Raw genomic sequence first — 9,097 nt, 5'->3', positions numbered from 1 at the left:
AGAGAGAGAGAAACATCAATGATGAGAGAGAATCATTGATTGGCTGCCTCCTGCACATTCCCTACTGGGGATCGAGCCCACAACCAGGCATGTGCCCTTAACCAGAATCAAACCCGGGACCCTTCAGTCCACAGGCTGACGCTTTATCCATTGAGCAAAACCAGCTAGGGCAACATCTGCTACTCTTGAGAAGCCAAAATTGTTATAGAGGTGTCAGAAGGTCTTAGTCCCTAAGTGAGGGATTTTCCCATATTTCCCTTAGCAAGGCAGGACAACACACAAAAGGGGCCAATTAGTCGCTTGGCTACAAATACACACACACACACACACACACTCACACACACACACATACATACACATGTACATACACACACATACATATATATGATATATGATATCTACACTAATAAAAGAGAAAAATGGTAATTGGCGTATGACGCTACCCTTTTCATTGGCTAATCAGGGCTACATGCAAATTAACTGCCAACTAAGATTGGCAGTTAACTGCCAACTAAGATTGGCAGTACACCGCAACCGGTTTGGCTCAGTGATAGAGCGTCGGCCTGCGGACTGAAAGGTCCCAGGTTTGATTCTGGGTCAAGGGCATGTACCTTGGTTGCAGGCACATCCCCAGTAGGAGATGTGCGGGAGGCAGCTGATCGATGTTTCTCTCTCATCGATGTTTCTAACTCTCTGTCTCTCTCCCTTCCTCTCTGTAAAAAATCAATAAAATATACTTTAAAAAAAAGATTGGCAGTTACCTGCCAACCAGATGGCGGTTAATTTGCATATGTAGGCACAATGCAGGGAGGCGAAAGGGAAAGCAGGAAGAAGCACCCTGCCACTGACTTGATTGAAGCTGACTGTGGGAGACCCTGAAACAGAGGATCCAGACTCCTAACCCTCATAAGCTGTGAGACAATAAAGTCGGCTTGGGTTCGGGTCCTACCCAAAAGCTCAACTGGGAAAGTATCTGCTTTCAAGTTATTGGATTATAAGAATCTCATTTCCTCGAGGGCTTTTGGCCTGAGGGTCTCAATTCCTAGCTAGGTACCCTCATTTCCTTGCCACGTGGGTCTCTCTATAGTAACTTGTATCATCAAAGCCAGCAAGGGAAGGAGTCTGCCACCAACAAGGAAAGTATTGCCTTATGTAACGTAACCACAAAAGTGACATTCCAACAACAGCTGTGATAGGTCTTGCCTATACTCAGTGGGAGATTTTTCAGGGGTGTCAGTACCAGGAAGCAGGATCATTATGAGCCTTCTTGGAAGCCGCCTGTCAGTGAGTCATGGGGGACCTCAGGGCGGGTGGGCAGTGTAAGAGGCAGAAGGAACAAGGCAGAAGGACTTGTCTGAGTGTTCAAGGAATAGGGAGGAGGCAAGTGGCTGGAGTGCATTGAGCAAGGGGTAAGGGAGTGGAGATGAGGACGGGTGGGTAATGGGGCCCAGGTTATGTGGGACCTTTTTGACTTTTACTTTGAATGAGATGGGAATCAGTGGAGGGTTTTGAGCAGAGGAATGACATGAGCTGACATTATTCTAGATCCTTGATACTCAAACTGTGGTCTGTGGCCCCACAGCATCGCCATCACTTAAAGCTTGTTAGAAATGCTGCATCTCGGGCCCCGCCCCAGGCCTACAGAATCCAAACCTGCATTTAATAAGATTCCCCAGGTAAGTGCACTGCACAGTCAAGTTGGAACCTTAGTGGCCTCAGAATCACCTGGAGGGTTTGTTGAAACACAGCCTTCCCAAGGCTGGTGTAAGATAAGGCAGAGTAGAAAAATGCGTGTGAAGCACTAGTGCATCAGAGTTCAGAACCCCAAATTTCTGATTCAGCGGGTGCATTTCTAGCAAGGTCCCGGATGAACCTGCTGGTCCAGGGACCATGCTTTGAGAACCACTGGTCGACAGTGTGCCTGGGGCCAGGCTGAGGGCTGAGTAAGACAAACCCCGTCTTGGAGTTACTCACAGGATCAGGCCTTTCTCCCAGCCTCTGGGGAAAAACAACATGTCAAAGCCAAAGCTCCTTCCTTGTCATAAATCCTAGGAAGGCAGGTTTCACATGCTGCCCCTGGAACCCCATCAGTGCCCTCACGCTCATGCCCACCCTGGTGCTGTTCTATTTCTGCAGTCAGTCCCATCTCTGTTTCTCCTAGCCACGCAGAGAGCGGGAACAGGTGGTCACCAGCTCCCTGCTGTTAACTCTTCATATGTGTGCAGCCCATTATTAAATCGCCCTCAGATTTTCCTTCTCCAAGACTAAATAATTAGCTACCCTTTTCTGAATCATGGGGTGGAGAGGGTTTGGCTGACGATAGCTACCAGCCTCTGACAGGATCATATGTGGTGGAAATTCTTGAACCAGTGTGGGGGCTGGAGGTAAGATGGGGTGGGGGCTTCAAAGGTTAGACCATTAGACTCCTTCATCTAAGCAAGATCCTTAGAAGAGACGCTGGCAGACAGCATGCAAAATCAGGAGCTGTCCGGTGGGACGCAGGAATCAGCTGGAGGTCAGCCGTCACGGGTGAGTCATACATCTTCAGGGACTATGGGCACCATCAGGCTTACCCCCACCTCAGTGAGGTCTCCCACCCTCACCCATTCCAATCAATGTAACAACACTCACCGGGCAGCCCGGCTGGTGGTGATCGGCCTCCTAGGTAGGAAGTGTCTGAACATCACAAAGATGATGTCCTGGCGTGCCCAAGGTCAAGGTCAAACTTTGGACTACCTGTGTCAGCATCTTCCGGGAGGCTTGTTAGGAAGCAGACCTCCAGACCCTACTCCTAAACCTATTACATCAGAGTCTTTGGGTGAGGAGCCTGAGAACAGGGAGTTTAACAAGGCAGCCCTCCACTCCACCTCCCCTACTCCTACTTATATGCACAGTCAAGTTTGCGAAGGGCTGTCCTAGTGTGTGATATGGCTCTTTCTGTTCTCAACCTTGGCCACCAACAAAAAAGGAAAACTGTTCAGGGTAAATCAAGTGCCGAGTACAGCTACTAGGAAAAATATTGACTTGTCTGTGTGGTGTGTTTATATTTTGGAAATAAAAAATAGTAATAGTGAGCATTTCTTGAGTGCCTTCTTGCTGGCAGGCACTGTGCTAAGGGAAGAATATAGATTGACCTGTGGAATCCTCACCTCCATGAAATTAGTGGCTGTTCATATCCCATTCACTTGAGGAGCGACTGAGTCACAGAGAGACATGCCCAAAGTCATACAGTTGGTAAATGGCAGGCAACATGACTTAGACCCACGCCTGGCTGACACTGGCCAAGATTTTAACCTCCACATTATCCCTTCTCCTCCCTGACACACATTTCCTTTCCAACTATGAGACAGGATAAGAGGCACCGTGGCCACAGATTAAATATGTGCTAAGGGGGGACGGTGTGTGTGGGGGGGGCGACCACTAATTCTGAACTATGCACTACTGCTTCACATGCATTTTTCTAATTTGCCTTATCTTACACCAGCTTTGGGAAGGGATATTATACCCATTCTGCAAGTGAGGAAAACTGAGGCTACCGGGGATTAAGTGGATTGCCTCAGGCCATAAAGCGAGTATGTAGATGAAGATGGAAGAGAAACCAGATCTCTTACTATAGAATCACATGGCCCCTGGTGAGGATGGAGATGAAAGGGGTCAGCCCTGAGGATTATACTTAAAAGGTAGCCGCCCTTCCTATTTAAACCAGCCATTTCATTAGCCTGGAGACTTCTTCCTGAATGTGCCGACACACTGCCCAGGTTTACAGGCACAGCTAAAACAGGCTCTAAATGGCATGTTCGGGAAGCTGTACACTTAAAACGGACCTGCATGGCAGAAATAGAAAGTCGCTTAACCAAATGTGTGTTGCCCATATGGATGTCAGTGACTGCTTTTGCCAGTCTGGCGCTTTTTAACTATAACAGGTGTCCTGAGATCTGTGGTTTGCGTTGCCACCTTCAGAGTCCTGCAGAGAAAACCATTATTATGTGCCTGTGTCTGCCATCCAGAGTGGGGCTGGGAGGGCAGAAGGTGAGAGGCCAGTTCCCTCATAGCCGCTGTAGGCTGAGGAGCCAAGGAATGCCACCAGGATGTAACTGCAGCCTCGTCTCCTGATCACAGCACTGTCGTTCTGTGTGAGGAGGGGCTGAACTGCAGAGCCCTCTAATCTGCCCATTGGACAGCTCTGCCTGGACGTCCCACAGCCCCATCAGCATGGATGTGTCCTTTTTGTCTGCCAGAATCTCTTTTTTTAGAGAACCCGCACCCCCCCACACACACACATGGCCCTTGCAGGAACATGGCTCATGATGCCCACACATCTGTGGTCAATGGGCCAGGCCGACCCAAGCCGAGTGCCGAGTCCTCAGAGTTTGGTCCCAGGACCAATTAGAGTTGTTCCTTAAGATTTCATAAAAACCCTCTTTTCCTTTTGGAGCATCAGGTGTTAAAATATAAGCTGAGGGCCATTAGTGGCCATTTTTCTAATGTTCAGAGAGAAGCTGTGAGACTGAGATACGGAGAGAGAGAGAGCATGGGTCCTCATGGCATCAACAGCATCCCTAAGCAGCCCTGCCTGTAGGATTTGCCTGGGACTCCCAGTTGATGAGCCCGTAAGTTCTTCTTTGCTCAAGCTGGATGGAGTTGGGTTCTTGCAGGAACCCTAGATAATACATATCTGAGATTCAAAGTATCCAAACACAAAACGCCGACTCCTCTCCCAGCAAACTGCTTTCTTCTAGCTTCCCCTGCCTTCCACAACCTCATCACTGCTCATTCAGTTACAGCCGTTATTCACTGCCGTGACCTTAGTTCAGATGCGCATCACTTCTTAACTGGGTTGTGGCCCTAGCTGGTTTGGCTCGGTGGCTAGAGTGTCGGCCTGTGGACTGAAGGGTCCCAGGTTCGATTCCGGTCAAGGGCACATGCCTGGGTTGTGGTCTCGATCCCCAGTAGGGGACGTGCGGAAGGCAGCCAATCAATGATTCTCTCTCATCATTGATGTTTCTCTCTCTCTCTCTCCCTCTCCCTTCCTCTCTGAAATCAATAAAAATATATTTAACCGGGTTGTGGCAGTGGCCTCCTGCCTCCAAGTTTTTCTATTCCATGCCCACAAACAGACCCCCTGCCCCAGCCAAGATCTCTCTTTCTGAGCCTGATCCTTCCTGCTCTTGTGTGGGGTCATTCACGAGGCTGCTGGACCTCGGGCCCCTCCTACCTGTAAACCGCACCTGGCACCAGCCTCTCCTGGCTCCAGCAGAACTACTTGCAGCTCCCACGCTCACGTCTAAGCTAACATACATGCTACCTTCAGTGGTTCTCAACTCTTTCTGAGCCAAGGACCCCTTGCCAGTCTGTTGAAGCCCATAGAGCCTCTCAAAAGAATGTTTGTTTTTTTGTGGGGTTTTTTTGCATTAAAATATACTTGCTGTATTAATGTTTTATTACTGCTGTAATAAATTACCACCAACCTAGTGGCTTAAAACAATAGATCTATTCATGTTATAGCTCTGGGTGTGAGTGCTGGGGTCCAGCGCCAGAAGGTCCAGGGGTCCCCAAAGGTGTGGACGGAGTTGGCGAAGAAAGAATGACACGGAGACAGCGTTCAGTTGATCAGCAGCCTTGCCAGGATCTCTAGCCACAATCTCCAGCCAAGTTCTGTGTCCATGTTCTCTTGCTAGGTTCTCCAGCCAGGTTCTCCAGGTTCTCCAGCCAGGTTCTGTAGCCATGTTCTCTCGCTAGGTTCTCCAGCCAGGTTTGGTCGCCAGGTTCTGTAGCCGGGTTCTTCAGCCGAGTTCTGTCTAGGTTCTCCAACCAAGTTCTGTAGCCAGGTTCTGTCCAGGATCTTTTGCCATGTTCTCTCCAGCAAAGTTCTTCTGTCTCTAGGTTCTGTGTAGGTTCTGTCTTCTAAGTTCTGAAGAATGTTTTTTAAGTCATAGACTAGGATACATAAGGTTATAAAGAAATTATCGTTATATTGGTATCTAGTTATCAAAATATTCAAACTAATTTATATGGTAATGTATGTGCTTTGTCATTAATGCATTGAATAGAAAAAGCGAGTGGTGAGCCTAATAACTGTTTCACTTTTCAAGCAGTAAAGAGTGTAAAAGAAATTTCAAGTTATTTGCAACAACTGTAATGTGATAGGAATAGATATGATTTCTATTGGTGACCAAGTCCCATATTGCTGCCTGCATTCACAATGAAATACTGAATTTCAGGTAGAGGTTAGGGACAATGGAGCTGTAACTTTCATGGACTCTCCAGAATTCTATCCATGGACACCGCCACCCTCCCTAGTCAAGCAACACTGGACTCTAGAGTAATCTCCCCACTTTTTGTTCTTTGGGACTCAGCTTAATGTCACCCCTCCAGAAAGCCTTCTCTGGCCTTAAATACACTAGGCTGGTCCCCTCCTATGCACTCCCACAGCCCCCATTATCATACCACAGGCCCCAGGCAACTCCACGCATTCGTCAGTCTCCTGGACCAGGGGCTTCTCCTCCGAGGCCTGTGACAGTGCCAGCTGCCTTGTTCAGACAGGCACAGCCTTGGTCTGAGTCAGGTTACAACTCAAAGCCAGACTGCGGGTCGCTGAGACGGGCAGGGAGAGGTTGGACGAGCTGGATATGCTGAAATCCAGTCTTGGAATGACAGCTGACACTTTCAATGAATGGCTTAGGGCTGACTTCTCATTCATCTTACATCTGAGGCAGATGGTGCAGCCGCGAAGAGCTGGTCCTTTAGAGCTAACCCTGTCTGCATTTTCATCCTGTCCCTGTCACTTTTCCCTGTTTACACTGAGGACTCACCTCCTCTCAGAGCTTCCTCACCTGTAAAATGGATCAGACAATAATAGTGCCCACCTGTAGGGCTCTGGTGAGGATTTAACAAGAATGCATGTGTAGTGCTCACTCCTAATAATGACTTGAGTTAGAAGCATCCATATGAGCTATTATTATCATCCATTTGCTCTTTCAGCAAACATTTATTAAGCACCTATTGCATGCCAGATGCTTTACAGACATGAAAGCATTTGATACCTTCAGAGGTAGGTTCTCTTATTCCCATTTTAAATAACCTCCCCATTGGTGCTAAGTGAAATAAGCCAGTCAGAGAAGGATAAATACCACCTGATCTCACTCATTTGTGGAATATAGAGAACAACATGGACTGATGAACAGGGACAGATCCAGAGACAGAGAAGCAGCGATCAGACTGTCAATCCCCAACGGGAAAGCAGGGGGTAAGGGGAGAGATCAACCAAAGGACTTGTATGCATGCATATAAGCCAAACCAATGGACACAGACACCAGGGGGATGAGAGCATGAGTGGGGGGGCGGGGGGGGTTAATGGGGGGATGAGGACACATTTGTCATACCTTAACCAATAAAGAAATTAAAGATTTTTTTTAAAAAAAACACCCCAAAAACCTCCCCATTGGTAGAGGGGTGCTTCTCAGACAGTTTTAAGTCATTAGGGACCAAGATCCCAAACTAACCCTAAAGGTATCATCCCTTACCTTTCCTCCAAGAGTCTGCGCTGTGAGGCAGCCAGGTGCAGTGGTTAGGGGAAGGTTCCGGCTTAGGCTGTCTTTGAACCCCAACTCCTGGATACTGCATACCCCCTGGGCAAGTTACTTCACTTCTTTATGCCTTTTTTCTCTTCTAAGAAGTGGGATAGTATTAATACTCACCTCATGGTTATCAGGAATTAAAAGATAGAATTTTTGTAAAAGGTTTAAAACAGTCTTTCAGACAGTCTCCAAAATGTTAGCTATCTTCATGGGAACACCTGGCAAAGTCCTCCACCTCTGGCCAGTCCCCTCGAGGAGCACTCATCCCAGAAGGCACCCCTCCTTTGTGAGGCCCACTTCCCATAGTCAAATCACCCCTTCCCACCAGTGCTGAAGAAGACTGTGGATAAATACCATACACTGGTTAGGTGTTTGGACCCTGTGGGTTCAAATGCCAGAGAGGCCAGCTGTTGTGCTGGGTAGAGTGGCTTTCCCTCTCTGCACCTCAGTTTCCTCATCTGTAAATAGGGGATAATTGCAGCCCCTCCCTCATAAAGTTGAGAGGAATCAAGTCAACAGCAACAACAAAAACACTGAATGAGTGTCTATTCTGGTTAGGACTGTGCTAGCTGTATAGGATGAAATGAAATAATGCTTGTGACGTGTTGAGCACAGTGCCCGCCGAATTATACACGTTCAACATGTGTTACATGGCAGGTGCTCCAAATGAAATAGCGTATCACACTCAAAATGTGCATGCATGCTAGATTTTAACACAAAATATATAAACATGTGTAGCACATCTTTCAATTACCTCCACATTCATTTTCTTATTTATTCCCACAAAACATTCCTGGAGGATAGGCAGGTTAGAGATTTTATGCCATTTTTACCATGAAAAAAGCAGAGGTGCTGGGAGGTTAAAAGGCTGATGAACTGGTGCCTGGCAACTGGAGACCGCTGGCCATTTAAAAGAGAGCGGCGGAGGGCAATGTGCCACCTCAGCTCCCCCAGTGGAGAGCCAGCCCCAGCTCTGTGGCCTTGGGGTGGGAGGACCGGCTCGGAGGAGGCGTCCAGGCCCAGGGCGCCCCAACCACGTGGGGAAGCTGCGGGTGGACACGCCCTGGGGCGCACGACCGGTGGCGCGGAGCTTCCAGCGGGCAGAGGCGCTCACGACTCTGGGCACGACGCTGGGTGGCGCTGCCGGGCCGCCCCGCGCCAAACCTGTTGCGCGGAGGGCGCTTGTCGGCCAGGTTAGGGGAAAGGGGTGCTCCGCTCTCTCCCCGAGCCCCCTGCGACCTCGGCCGCATCTCCCCTGGGGAGCCTACGCCCCATCTTAACGTGAGACTCTCATTCACTTGCCTCTGCATTCCTCACGGCAACAGTTCTAGGCGCGTCGGGTGGGGTGGGAATAAAGTTTTCCCGAGCTGGTCTGGGAGAGGGCGGGGTTGGCCAGGACCCTCCCGGCCACAGACTCCATGGCTGGATTGTGCCCTCTGCCACCCCGGGGGCTCTGCTCTCCGTAGGTGCCAGCCTTGGCGCCGACCGATGGCTGACCCTGCCCGCCCTCTCCCACCCGC

The sequence above is a fragment of the Myotis davidii genome, unplaced genomic scaffold (assembly GCF_000327345.1).
Source record: "Myotis davidii unplaced genomic scaffold, ASM32734v1 scaffold554, whole genome shotgun sequence".
NCBI lineage: Eukaryota > Metazoa > Chordata > Mammalia > Chiroptera > Vespertilionidae > Myotis > Myotis davidii.
The sequence above is the reverse complement of the archived record's forward strand: the minus strand, read 5'-3'. Positions refer to the sequence as shown.